This window comes from Nycticebus coucang, chromosome 9 (assembly GCF_027406575.1).
Source record: "Nycticebus coucang isolate mNycCou1 chromosome 9, mNycCou1.pri, whole genome shotgun sequence".
Classification (NCBI taxonomy): Eukaryota; Metazoa; Chordata; class Mammalia; order Primates; family Lorisidae; genus Nycticebus; species Nycticebus coucang.
Window position 1 is genome coordinate 63,696,726 of NC_069788.1, and position 14,616 is coordinate 63,711,341.

General features: G+C 42.1%; 1 non-coding gene across 1 annotated transcript; it reads right to left on the reverse strand.

Annotated features, from left to right (window-relative positions):
* Window positions 1–10,926: 10,926 nt before the first annotated feature.
* On the reverse strand, window positions 10,927–11,033 carry LOC128595049 (U6 spliceosomal RNA). The gene has a single exon (XR_008382742.1). It is a non-coding gene; the product is annotated as a U6 spliceosomal RNA (small nuclear RNA).
* Between the last annotated feature and the right edge of the window lie 3,583 nt (window positions 11,034–14,616).

A 14,616-nucleotide genomic window follows, 5' to 3' on the forward strand; every position in this document is an offset into this window, starting at 1 on the left:
GCCTATAGAAATGTGAGAAGTAAATGTCTGTTTCCAGTCTGTCTGCAGTATTCTCTTATAGCAGCCCAACTAAGACAGTTGGGGGACAGTGAGGATAAGCCAGTAGTCATAGGATAGATTGAACCCATGTCTTTCCCTCACTACCTCCAACTCAGAGACAGGCCTCTTTGCCACAGAGTTCAACACCCACCTGGCCCAGGGGGTTGAAAAGCTGAGAGGGGATACAGAAGGTGCAGTAGCTGCAGGCCAGCTACTATGTCACACCAGCAACATGAGCAGGCAAATGAATGACAACATGCACGGCTGCCACATGCAAAGTCAGCATGATGCCCTCCAACGTTGGGCACAGTGTCTGCTATGGCCCATCCCCACTGGAATTATGCAAGGAAGGGAACTCTGAGAAGCACAGTTCAACCCAGTCCAGACGACAAATGACAAAGCCACCACACATGCTGAGCACAGCTCCTCCCTGCAGAACTGCAGGGCTCTTCACAGGCAATTGGACTTTTTTCTCCCCCACATCCCTCTTCCCATCTAGTTCCCTCCTCATTTCCTTTCTATTTTCTCCATTATCCATGGAGGCCAAAGTGCCAAATGATTGGGAATGTTTCAATTAATCCTTCATTTTAGGATCAAGAAGGGCCTGAGGGCACTGCAGACACCCAGCCGGGCTGTGTAGACCACTGCTCTTCCATGGGCTGGAAGCCTGGGTACAGATTCCCACCTGGGGCTGCTGGCACCCCTCCACTAGTCTGAAACTGGCTTTTGATTCTATCTTTTGGAACCTGAAATGTGAGAATGAGATAGATTATAATGATAATTTTATTTTCTCATGTTTAAAAACATATCTACCTAGTATTGAGCAATATTCTTGAAATGGAGGATAAAATGCAGGATCTCTGTGTCTTTTGTTTGTTTGTTTTAGGAGACAAGTATCCTATTGTCACAAATAGAACCTTAACAGATTCATGGAAAGTGCCATATCATCCCTAAGAAGAATCTAAATCCAGATCCTTTGCACACATTTTATGGACACAAATCTCACCTGTTCATCACCTCTTGTCAAGCATAATCAAAAGATAGAAGACATAAAATGTCAAGAGGAGGATTGGTCCTCAAGTAGAAATGCCTGTTTCCATGGTGATAGCCTATTAAGTTACAGTTTAGAATAGGGAAGTGAAAACAGTAGTTAACTAGAGATTTCAAATTTCAAATCCATACAATCTGTTAGAGGCTTGGGGATTGGAACACCAGTGGGTCATGACTCATTTCCTAAGTGCCATTCCTAGCTTGGACAGACAGGCATTATATCTAGGCCACCAGGTAAAGTCAAGGAGATAGACATGAGTTTAAAATGTTTAATGATCCTGAACTGGGGAAGCAGAGCTTTCTTTGCCCAAGTACTTCAAACTTCTCTAAAGCATGACTTAGGGATTAATTATTTCACATGTGGATTTTCCTCTCTTGGGGTCAATTAAATTCTCATTAGAACATTGTTTCATAACTTTACGTGCAAATTAGAATAATCTAGAGAGCTACTTTAACAATACTGATGCCAGGGTCCTTTCCCTAGAGATTCTGATTCAATTTGCACTGGTGATGGCATTTTTTAACAAAAACTCCCTAGATGATTCTAATATGCATCCATAGCTGAGATCCAGACCTGGTTAGATAAACTATGGTTCATCTGGATAGTAGGTGGTTCTTTGCTGCTCATGCTTCTATTTATAGAGTGTATGTTATGAGACCTTCATTAAGTTATATCCCTTAACCTGTGGGATAGATGTTACTATCTATCTACCTTTGGGATAGATGTTACTAAGAATTCCAATTTGTAAATTTAAAAAACTGAAGTACATAAAGGTAACACATTTGCTCTAATTTACATAGCTGAAAAACATACAGCTTATACAACTGCATTCAAACTCCAACTTGAAAGGCCCCAAGCTCATTCTAATGCCCTTTCCATTACTGGGCACTGAGAAAATGTCCATGTGACTAACACTCATCCCCTTCCAGGAAGAGGCAGAGGTAAAGACAGAAAATAACTGCATCTCCTTGGCTAGAAGTCTGTTAAAAAGTTCATAGAGTTTTGGTGCTGGTAGAGACCTTCAAGGGTACCTGGTCCAACCACTTCATTTTAACGATGAGGAAATTGGAGTCCAGAAAAGTTAAGCAATCTTCCAAAATTAATAACCAGATTGGCTTCAAGGTCCCATCTGCCAATTCTAAGCAAATCTTCTCCCAGCATCCCTTAGGCTCCTAGCCGTCACCTAGCAGAGATGAGACAAGTTTATCAGCAGCTGGCTAACATGAATGCCATGAGGATATCCTTGGGATAGGCTTACTGATGGCTGATGGTGATGTACCCAATTCACGAAGTCCCCAAAGACCACCAGGGAGCCGATTCCGATGCAAAAGCAAAAGAGCCTTTTATTGCAAGCTCGAGCTTGGGCTCCCAGGGGCTCCACTGCAATGGATCCAAGCCAGGAGCTCCAAGCTCTGAAGCAAGGGATTTTTATAATGCTGCACAGCAAGTGGGGCGTATAAACTTGAACAAAGGGACTGCTTCTGGATTGGCTGCCATTGGCCTGATTCAGAGGGAAGTTCCTGATTGGGGGCCGGCGACTCATGATTTAGGAAAAATGCCTGCTTTTACAGGAAAGTGAAACTTTCAAAACAAAATGGCAGAGAAAACGAAACTTAACTCCTAAGATGGCATTGTTCACCCAAGATGGCGTCAGTCTGGTTCTCTCAGTGGGATTGGGGACAATTTCATGGAGGAAGTAGCATTTAATTAGAGCCAGAATAGGTAGGCTCTCAATTGCTAAACTGAAAGAACATTCCATAGGGAGAAGAAAGTGTCAGCAAAGGTGGGAACAGGGGTGATTTGCTCTGGAAAGGAGGGTAGCATGCGCTGTCTCAAGCAGAGGGTATGTGAAGAGAAGGAAGGAGACACAAGACGAGGAACACAGAGCCAGTGCTCCATCTGGGGGCCTGCACTCTAATCCAAGAGCAGCCAGGCATGGCTGCTGCTGTCAGTGAGCCGGGCTGCACTTGAGAAGCAGCAAGGCACAGGTTGAAGGGGACAGCAATGGGGATAAGTCATGGAATCCACCCTGTCTTAAGGCGATAAAGGCCAGAACTCCTGTCAAGGCCTTGGGAAGGGGAGAGAATCAAGAGGGAGCAGGAGAGTGAAGATCAACAAGCTGCAAAGGGGAAGGAAATGAGAATGAGGGAAAATGAGAGATGTGGGAGACAAAAATCAAACCTTAATGGGTGATGGAATTGTGCTGACATGGATCTCACCCCACACAGTTGAACCAAGAAAGAAAAGGAAAGGGTAACGGCAATATCCTCTGATTAGTTCAGTGAAAAATCGGCTTTCCTTTCCTAGATGAGAGCTCAGTGGAGAGGAAATACCCCCAAAATGAGAAGAACAGGCCAAGATGGTGGTGGTAGGAAAGGAGAGGGCGGGAGGTGGTAGGAAAGGGCGAGTGGAAAGGAGAGAACTTGAAGCAGCAGGTAGAAGAGGCTCAAAGCAGTGCTTCCGTTTCCTGCCCCTTGACCTGCTTGGATAAGGGACCAAAGTGATCTCAGTGGAGACAGTACAAGGCAAGGAGCAAGGCGCTGGGGCTATGAATTCACTTTTATTGAATCAAATCTTCTTGAACACATATTCCATGGTATCAGTAGAGATCATGGAAAGAGAATTCTATTCAGGTGCTTCAGTGGAAGAGACTTTAGAGAAGGTAAGGGCAGAGCTAAGGAACTAACAAGAGACGTGGAGACACCCAGGAACCATGGCATCCCTAGGCTTGAAGAGGGGACAATGAAGGGACATCTGTTGTCACCCAAGGGACACAGCTGCCATCTCCATTGTGGTACCAGTGCAGGATAGGCAGAGAAGAAATGTCCCAACTTCTCTCTTGAGAAAGGGAGAATCTGCCACCTTCCAGGCTTGCCTTTAGCTGAGCACTTCAGGAAACTGGAGGGCAAGACAGCCCTGGAGTGCAATTCTCAGGGATCAGCCTTGCCAGGCCCAGAGCAAAGAGGGGCAGGGAACAGGCTTGAGGGAAGGGAAAGGCAAATGGAGAAGGACCAGCACACCCAGTGACACTGGCTATGGACACTACCCATCAGTGTGCACCAGGGAAGGACTGGACAAGCTTCCTAAGGGAAAGGCTCAACTTTGCTGCTACAACTTGCTGGTTCTTTCTTCTCAAATGTCTGATAATTATCATCTTTGGAACCTTGAGTGTGTGTTCTATTTTATAAAACTTACAACCATAAAAGCACAAACCATTCGTGTAAAGGCAAATCTTGCCCTTTTACACCATATTTTTCATAAATGAACATGGGTTTTGCAACCTGGTAAAGTATTTCAGTCCTTTATAGGTGTGAGAGGAAGTTTAGGAGATGTGGTTTGGTAGTTGAATTGTTGAAATTCCCAGAAGTTTGAGGTTTTTCAATTTTATTGTAAGTTGACAATCTATAATTGTCTGAGTTTATGGGGCACAAAGTGATGTTATGATTTATGAATATAATGTGGATAATTAAATCAAGCTAGTTAACATGTCCATCTCTCAAATACTTACCACTTTTTATGATGAGGTCATTTGAATTTACTCTTTAATTATATTGACTACACTGTGTAATAGATGTCAGAAAAAAAAAACCCACATTCCTCCTGCAATTTTGTACCCTTTAACTATCAGCTCCTCATTCCCACCATATAAATTCCTTCCTTCTATGAGCTCAATTGTTTTAAATTCCACATGTAAGTGAGAGTATGCAGTATTTGTCTTTCTATGCCTGGATTATTTAACTTAGCATAATGTTCTCTAATTCCACCAATGTTGCAAATGACAGAATTTTCTTATTTTTCAAGGCCAAATAATATTCCATGATATATTCCCAAGTATACCACACTTTCTTTATCCATTCAGATATTGATGGATATAGGTTGATTATATAACTTGGCTATTGAAAATAGTGTTGCAATGAACATGGGGGTGCAGATATATCTTCAACAAATCGATTTCAAATCCTTTAGGTAAATATTCAGAAGTAGGATTGCTGGATCCCCAGACATTTGGTTTTTTGAAGAGAAGAGAAAAATAAATCATTGTGTCACTCATTAGGCCTTTTGCCATATCAAATGCCAGAAAATTCACTATGGAAAAGAAAGGAAATGCAGGGAGCAACTTGCGATCAAAGGTAAAGTCAGAGAAGATTAGAAAAGACGGAGATGAAATGACAAGTTGCAAAACTTAAGGCCAGGTATGGTGGCTCGTGCCTATAATCCTAGCATTCTGGGAGGCTGAGGCAGGAAGATCGTTTGTGCTCAGGAGCTCAAGACAAGTTGCAAAACATGACAAGAGGTAAGAGTTATTTGTGCAAGAACAGCATTCCAGGCCTTCCTTCCATGGCCTCACTCACCTCCGCTGCACTCTGGAGACCAGGCCTCTGACCCTCAGTGGGTCTTCTACCAACACCCTCTTGGCCTGCTATCCCCTGGCCCGAATTTGATAGGGTGCTAAGATTCTACCAAATCAAAATTGCATCATCAGTTTAAAAGTAGGTTTTATTGAGAAGAAAAGACACTACAACACCATATGTACAGATTGATTTTCCCGAAACATAAAATTAGAAAAAAATCTTCCATCACACTTCAAATTTTCCAACTTATAGGGTGCCAACTAGGAGTTGTTTTCTTGATTACAGTGATTCTCATGAAAGTGCCAATGAATCTTAGTTAGCTTAGGGAGAATTTCTCTTTTCAAAAGAGTAGTCTGCTAACTTAAATGACTCTCCCATTTGTGCAACAGGGAAGAAGGGATATTTTTGATTCAAGAAAACATCTTCAGCCATTTGGCATCCTATTTCCAAATATGACTGCTTCCAGACTTTCATCTCACAACTTCAGAGGATTTTACTGTATTACCCTTTGTTTTCCAAGAATGTCTGCTAAAGGACAGTAGAAAGGGGTGAACATCAACCCTCTATCCAGCCCAGCATCAACAAGGCCTCCCAGAGTCAACTACCTAGGAACTAATAGTGATCTATGGCAAAGTGACACCAATGATAATGAAATATGATAAGCCCCTTTTAACATAAAAGGTAGTCCTGCTACCTCTAAGCCCAGATGAAAGCTCACATGTGACCAGTGTTAAGAAAGAGAAAGGATTAGGGCAGCCCCTGTGGCTCAGTGAGTAGGGCGCTGGCCCCATATACCGAGAGTGGTGGGTTCGAACCTGGCCCTGGCCAAACTGCAAGAAAAAAATAGCTGGGCATTGTGGCAGGTGCCTGTAGTCCCAGCTTCCCAGGAGGCTGAGGCAAGAGAATCACCTAAACCTAAGAGCTGGAGGTTGCTGTGAACTGTGACACCACAGCACTCTACCAAGGGCAACAAAATGAGACTCTGTCTCAAAAAGAAAGAAAGAGAAAGTATTATACATACAGGACAGGGGATTAGTGGGTATTATAGACCAAATGTTGCATCCTTCCAAAACTGATATGTTGAAAACCTAAGCCCCAGGGTGATGGTATTTGGAGGTGGAGCCTTTGGGAGGTGATCAGGTCATGAGGGTGGAGCCCTCATATATGGGATTAGTGCCCTTACAAAAGGAGGCCAGAGAGCTAACTACCTCTCTGTCATATGAGGATTTAATGAGAAATTGGCAACCCTTACCTCAGAAGAGAGCCCACACCAGTACATGACCCTGCTGCCACTCTAATCTCAGACGTTCAGCCTCCACAACTGTGAGAAATAAATTTATGCTGTTCATAAACAACCATAGTTATTGTATTTTATTCTAGCAGCCCAAACTGAATAAGACAGAGGATCTGCTTTGTCAGGAAGGCCAGGGAAGTCTTGGCCTGTGATCTGAATAATAAATAGAGATCAACTAGGCAAAGAGGGTGGAGAAAGTATGTGCAAAGTTCCTGTGGTAGAAAGGGCCATGATGAGTAGGAAAGATCCAAAGAAGTCAGTGTGTCTGGGGGCAGGGAACATGATACAAGATTGGACTGGGATTTTAAGGATCATTCTGCATAACATGGTCAATGTTCAGGAATTGTTTTTTGTTCACTTGCTTGCTTTCTATCCTTCAAGCAAGAAAAAATTTCTGACACATTTTAAACAGGAAGGCAGCATAAGCAGGCTGGCCTTCCAAGATGATCACTCTGGCTGCGGCATAGAGAACGAAGCACAGGGGGCAAGAATGATGTGGAAAACCAAGCAAGAGAACATTGCAATATTCCAGGTGAGACACGATAGTATTTTGAGCCAGAATGGAAACAATGGCCAGATTTGAGACAGAGAGATTTAGAAGGAAAAATCACTGGCCCTGGAGACAGATTGGAAAATGGAGGGAGAAAGTTAAGTCTAAAAAATAGCCCCTACATTTCCAGGCTATGCAACTTTGTGAAAGAACCATGGTGAGAGGAGAAGATGATGAGTTTTAGGTTGGGGTACATTGTGTTTAGGATGCTCCTGAGAAATCTAAGAGGAAACATGCAGGAGGAAGTGGGTGAGCAGGTTAGAGTGAGGCCCAGGCTAGACATGGAAATCTGGGAGCCATTTTCTTGAATTTAGTTAAAGCCATGGATGTAAGCAGAGAAAGTGTACATTCAAGGAGAAAATAGGGTTGAGCAAAGTAGAATATGCCTAAAAGGTGAGAGCATGGTCAAAGGTGTAGGAAGAGAACAGGGGCAGAGGCAGGGGATGCTCCCAGAACCCTAGTCAAGAGCACTTCCAGAAGGACAACGTGGCCAATGATCCCAGAACATCAAGAAGTCGTGAAAGGTGAGGCCTGAAAGTAGGTCCACTGGTGTGGTTGATACAGAAACCACAGCTGAACTTTGTTACAAAAATAATTATTAATAATAAAAGAATTCTCAAGAACAGTTCTCTGGTTCAAAACCAAGTTTGGGTTTGAGGAAAAAAAGATATGGCCTGAAAACATTTGTTTTTCCTAAATTTGCTCTTACAGGGAAAAAAAAAATATTCTGCACTTTAGTGATTTAGAGTCGATCAGGTTGGAGACTTGTAAGTAACTCTTACAAGTGGATGAGGAAAAAGTGGAGTAGAACCAGATTAGGAAAGGGAGAGTGTCTCATGGTACTGAGATGGCAGAATCTGGGTCCCCTCTGCTTTAGTTTCCTAGGGTTGCTATAACAAAAATATATTCTCTAATGGTGCTGGATGCTGTAAGGCAAAAATCGAGGTGGTGACAAGGCTGCCCTCCCTCCAAAGGCTTCCTTGCCTCTTTCAGCTACTGGTGGCTCCTAGTGTTCCTTGGCTTGTGGCACCTAAGTGTAATCCTTGTCTCGATATCACATGTTCTTCTCCCCTTCTCTTCCTATATACAGACACTTGTCATTGGGTTTAGGGCCCACCCTAATCCAGGATGATCTCATCTCAAGATCCCTAAGATAATTATATCTACCAAAACTTTTTCCAAATAAGGTCACATTTTCAAATTTCAATGGACATATCATTTGGTTGCCACCTATAATCCTAGCATTCTGGCAGGCTGAGGCAGGAGGATCCCTTGAGTTTAGGAGTTCAAGACCAGCCTGAGCAAACGCAAGACCCTGTCTCTACTAAAAATACAAAAATTAGCCAGGTTTTGTGGTGGGCATCTGTAGTCCCAGCTACTCGGGAGACTGAGGCAAGAGGATTGCTTGAGCCCAGGAATTCGAGGTTACTGTGAGCTAGGCTGATGCCACAACACTCTAGCCTGGGTAACAGAGTAAGCCTTTGTCCCCCACTTCCTCCGAAAAGGCACTTGTTTGTTACAGTGCATTGGTTGCTACAGTATTTTTTGGTAATATTTTAGTAATAATAGGTGGAATCTATGTCCTCCAAAGAGCTCATAGAACTCTATGTACGTGTCCTCACAAGATTTCAGAAAAGCACTTTCAGATATCACTTCACCGTATGTTTGGGGAAACCAAGGGATGAAGATGGCAAGTGAGTGCTGTACCCTGTTTCAGACTCAGATGACTTATCTGTTTACATCAGCACAAAAGACACTTAAGACTTAAAATTGTTCTTTAAAAGTCAGTCTGTAGTCAAGAAAAGAATAGGATGCAGGCTTTGTTTTCTCTGCATAAATCTGTGGTTCTTCCTGTTGCTAGTAATTAAGTCAGCTTGTTAAATATTCACCTTTCCATCCTGTCTCAAACTTGCAGAATTGAGATCTCCAGTGGTAGGGCAATGGCATTGTTGAGCTGTTTGCAGCCCCCCACTTTCTGAGGCTCAATCCCATTAGGGACCCCTGCTGTGGGCCCTCTGGGAGCTTTGCTTGGCTGTCTCTTACCCTGGTTCCTGGACCATCTGGTAGTTCCGGGGGCTGTCTGGACATGTTTATGATGATCCATTTCCACCTATTAGAGAGCAAATGTATTTTCTCTCCTTTACGATTTTCTTCATAACGCTTTCTTTTCACCATCTTACTTTATTGGAAGAATACAGTCTGTAATACCTGTAACATTCAAAATACATGTTAATCGACTATTTGCATTATCAGTACAAGGTTTCCAGTCAACAGCAAGCTGTTAGTAGTTAAGTTTTGGGGGAGTCAAAGGTTATACATGGATTTTTGACTGTACATGGGGTCAGCACCCCTAACCACTGTGTTGTTCAATGGTCAACTGCTGACATCTGATTAAGGATGTGAGAGCTGGTTTTGCTGGAACAAAGTGGGAAGAATGTGTAGGCATCAAATGTCTCCAGCAGGCCAGTGGAGGGATAAGAAGCTCTAACTGGCAGGAAGACAAAGACGACAACTAACTTTACCAGCTTGTTAGGATTAGGCTGACCCCAATCAAGAGACTATGCATGATTACTTAATAAGAGTGACCCGAACTTGTTATTTTTTTTTTTTATTTGCCATGAGTATAATTCTAGCTTCTAAAAAATAAGGCTCCCTGACCTGGAAATGTGAAACAGCGGTCCCCTAATAAGGTGGGGAACTGGTGCCAGTTTTTCCAGGCTATCAGACGAGCATCTTTCATATCTAGGGCATGGATAATAGTAGGCTTACCCCATTTCATTATATCTGAAATTCTGCAGTGCTTTTGCTTACACCCCAGGGCCGCCTCTATAATTTCAGCTTGTGCCTTAAGATGGCTCTCCCCTTGATAAATCATGCTGGTAATGTGAAATCACTTTTTAAGCTGGGAAGGAACTGAATGTGTAATCGAAAAGCTGTACTCAATTTGCTCAGCCCAAGAATCTGACAGTTCGAAAGGTAGAAAAGTGCTTCTTACCAGGAATGTGCTGTGAAATGGATTAGAAAATCAAGGCTGTTACAGATGCTACTTTACAGGTGGTGAGTACCCCTGACACCTGCAGTATAACCCCATCATTTGGCTGAGAGAGGACTGTGACTACGGTTTCAAGTCGCCTTAGTTGTATTTTCCCCCAGAACTGCAGATAAGAATTGGGATTCAGAGTTAATTCCCTTCTCCTTATTAATCCGTGAAGAAAATGAACCTATTTACCAGGTACTCGTGGAAGTCAGAGATTTAGCTAGATTTAGTAATATCCTATAACAAAATGTTTCCAAGAATAATAGAAGCAATACATAATGTGATATTCTTAAAGTGTGTTCAGTTATGCATCAGATTTAAATGAAATATAAATTGTAGGTGAAAGTGTACACAACAAAAAGATTTCCAAGCTCTATCCCTGACCCACTCACTTATACACAGCCATATTCAGTATGTCAGAATTCTTTTTTTTTTTTTCAAATTAATATAAGGGTACAATTTTTAGGTTATGTTATTCTCACTTCCAAGGTAAAGTTCCATTTGTAGAAGAGCCCCTCACTCAGGGGGATGTTATACAGCCTCACAACGTGCATATTAAGTGAGATCCTGCCTCATGCCCTCCCTCCTTCTGCCAAAAGTCCTAAAAATATGGAATGCTTCACGAATTTGCATGTCATCCTTGCACAGGGGCCAGGCTAATCTTATCTGTATTGTTCCAATTTTAGTATATGTGCTGCTGAAGTGAGCCCTGTAGGTCAGAATTCGGATATACTAAGAGTACTTGACGATCTCTTGAAGTTTGTCAGTATGGGTCTGACAGGTAGTCATGAAATAGCAACAACCATAATAATAATACCTAACAAATGCTCATCATATGCCGGAGGCAAAGTTAATCATTTCCATGCATTGTGCAGTTGGCGCAAAAACAAGCAATCAATCAATTTATGTTAGGCATTGTCACAGTTATCCCATGTAACTGTTCCAATCCTATGAGTTATATAGAAACTTATTATATACATTACCATTTTGCAGATGAGGAAACTGAGGTTCCAAGACTTTAGGTGATTTGCCCAAGCTCCTACAGCCATATGTGATATGGGAGCCCATGCTTTGTACTGCTATGCTCTAGTAGCTCCCTGCTGCCCACATTACCCATGGTCAGGATGTATTCTTCCAGGTAGCAAAATTAATTATGCAACAAAGTAAAAAAACCATATAGATTATATGTGCACATTTTACCATTATGGTTAAGAGTGTGGGCTTTGAAACCAGCCCTGCTATTTTCCTTCCCCAAGTTACTTAACCTCACTGTGTCTCCATTTCCACCTGTAAATTCAGATAATAATATAATACCTCCCTCGTAGAACTGTTGAAAGGAAAAAATTAAAGCCCAATGAGCTTTCTATAAATACTACCAATTATTATTACTAAAAGTACCTACTACTTAAATATACATAGGCTCTCTGTGGCACACTTGCCTAGACAGTGTTTGTTAGAAGTTATAGTAAAGTCTGAAGAACATCTTTTCTACTTGGAAAGCACCATCATCCTAGCTCGTGGCTGTAAATTCTAGAAGGCTGAGCATGCCCCAGCCCTGGGAGCGAGGGGTGGAGAGAGCCTTAAGCCAAAGGGAATGCACAGTCTATGGTATCAAGTACGTTTTGCCTTTGGGAGTTGCAGACAATGATGACCACGAGTGAAGACAACTTAGGACAGGGTCCATTTTACGCCGAGCACACATTCAACTGTCGTTTCAGCTATAGCCACAGCTATTGCATTCATAACCACTCCTTTAGTTAGGGAGGAGGCTTCTGCCTTCATTGGAGAGATTCGAGACCCACCAGGAGGTATTAACACCAGATTTATCATTCCACCATCACAGCTTCACCTTTCTACCTCTCAAAGGCCCTTTCTCCTGAAAAATCCACTAACAGGATTTAAATATGCCTGGAGGGTTCCAAGCCTTAGCAGAACCCACCTTGATTGGCTACTCAGCTGTCATACTCTACAAGATTCCAGAAGAAAAGTAAAGCACTTCCAGGAATTATATCCAGGAAAGCGAGGGAGAGGCAACGAAACCAACACAGGGGCTCTGTCCTGGTGTAGGTCTGTCTCCAAGCTCCCCCCCACCCCCCCGGCATTAACACTATGTCTTGCCTATAAAGAGACATTCAGTAAAATTGTTAACTGTGTGTTCCTTTGTCTATAAGAGTATACAGAAAAACATCTGAGGCCAATGATACCCCATCTTCTCACGCCCACCTAATGATTACAGGAATAGTCTCAGACTTCCCAGAATGAATAAAGGGCCTGATTATTAAATTATGTTTGTCATTAAACCCTTAGGGATTGACACATTTAAGTCTAACTAGACATCAGCAACTCTGCTTGACAACTGCTGCTGGGGAGGTGACTGTTCAGTAATCCTAAACATTTATCCTCCTTCCTTAGACAGAAACGCACTCTTACCACGGGCTGGGTTATCAGGGCTTAAGGAAATGTAGGTTCCTCTCAGGCAGGTTGAACTATCGTCCATCTGTTAATAGTATTACCTTCAAATTCTTGGATGTCAATTTTTTTCAATTATTTTTAAGATGAAGAGACAAGAGAGAAACTGAAGTTGGTGCATATGATCATGGAAGACATTCTCTCTCCTGCTCTTTGTAGTTTGAATGAAAAAGTTTCTTTACCCAACAAAAAGACATTCAAGATTCATACCTAAATGTTAATTTTGAAAACTAAACTGTTTTATCGTCTTTGCTTTTCTTTCCTCTAAAGAATGTTTACTCGTTTTTTAATATGAAGTGTCCTAATTAGTTTTCACAAAACAAAATCGTATTGCCTTGTGGGTTTTGACTTTATGATTATTGAGGAAGAAACTGATTACTAAATGGTTATGCTGATACCTGTATGTATCCTTGCTCAATCCCCCACCCTTGAAAATCACGTTTGGATTCTTCAGGCCTGTCCTATTTGTTTTGTTCTCTAGTTACAGACATATAGGGGTAGTAATAATGTATAAGAATAATGATGACGGACAGAAACCAGTTCAGAATGCTCTCTTCTCCTTTCTAATGCAATGTGTAGAATTCACAAACTATTAGCCTAGACCAAGGATCCAACTTTTGCCAAAGCCATAAGAGCTTTGGTTTCTTCTCCTTACTGGGGAAGCCCGCAGAGGGAGGACATAGGCATATGGCAGTGACAGCTGGCTCGGGGGTCCCAAATGCACCTGGAAATCTCTACTGGCTGCTAAGGAAGCACACTTTGGTGCTGGGATTTGGCTTGGAATCTTGGAATATCCCTTCCTAGCAGGCAGGACTTGAAAACATTGTTTCCTAGCTTCCTGAGCCTCTGCTTTTCCATTTATAGAACTATGAATTGGAATAGGTCCATCACAGATTTGTAGGTCCATCACAGAATAGGTGATGGAATAGGTCCATCACAGAATCAAACAAGACCACGTATGAAAGCAAATGGCAAAAGATGTTTGATCCATGTTAATTTCCTGCCTCCACTCTGGCAATTGATTGAGTTTCCAGCTCTCTCTGTAAACCATTCTCCTTTTCAGAATCTTAATCTAGTCTTGTCCTTGGCTGCTATCCTCAAAGGAATTATGATTTATGAAGGTTCTGGGGCAGAATGATAATTTAAATTTTTTTTGTAGCTACCAGCAAGACTGACTTAAGCAATACATACAGAACAATAAATATTAGGTATATACTGTGTTGAATGGTTCTCCCTCCACACACACGAAGACATGCCCATCCCCTCATGCCTAGAACCTATGAATGTGATCTTATTTGGAAAAAAAAAAAAGAATCTTTGCAGATGCAATGAAGCTAAGGATCTTGAGATAAGGAGATATTGTGGATGATATGGACAGACCTAAATGCATTGACAAGTGCCCTGTAAGAGACAGAGGGAAATGACACAGACATGACAGAAAGGAGGACGTAATGTGACCACAAGAGAGAGACTGGGGTGTGGTTGCTCCAAGTCAAGGAATGTGGACAGTCACCAGAAATTAGAAGAAGCAAAGAACGAAGTTTCCCCCTAGAACTCCAAAAGGAGTGCAGTCCTGCTAGATTTTGAGCGTCTGGCCTCCAACCTAAAGAGAATAAATTCCTGTTGCTGTAATCTACTAGATCTGCGGTACTTTGTCACAGCAGCTACAGGGAACTAACACAAGTTGCTATCATTATTATTAACAAACATAGCTTGGTTTTATTTAATTTTACATATTTACTTTTTAGCCTTGATATAGAAAAGGTAGAAAAGTCTCTACTCTTGGTAGAAAAGGTTTCTAAGCAGAACCCTTCCTGAAACAGT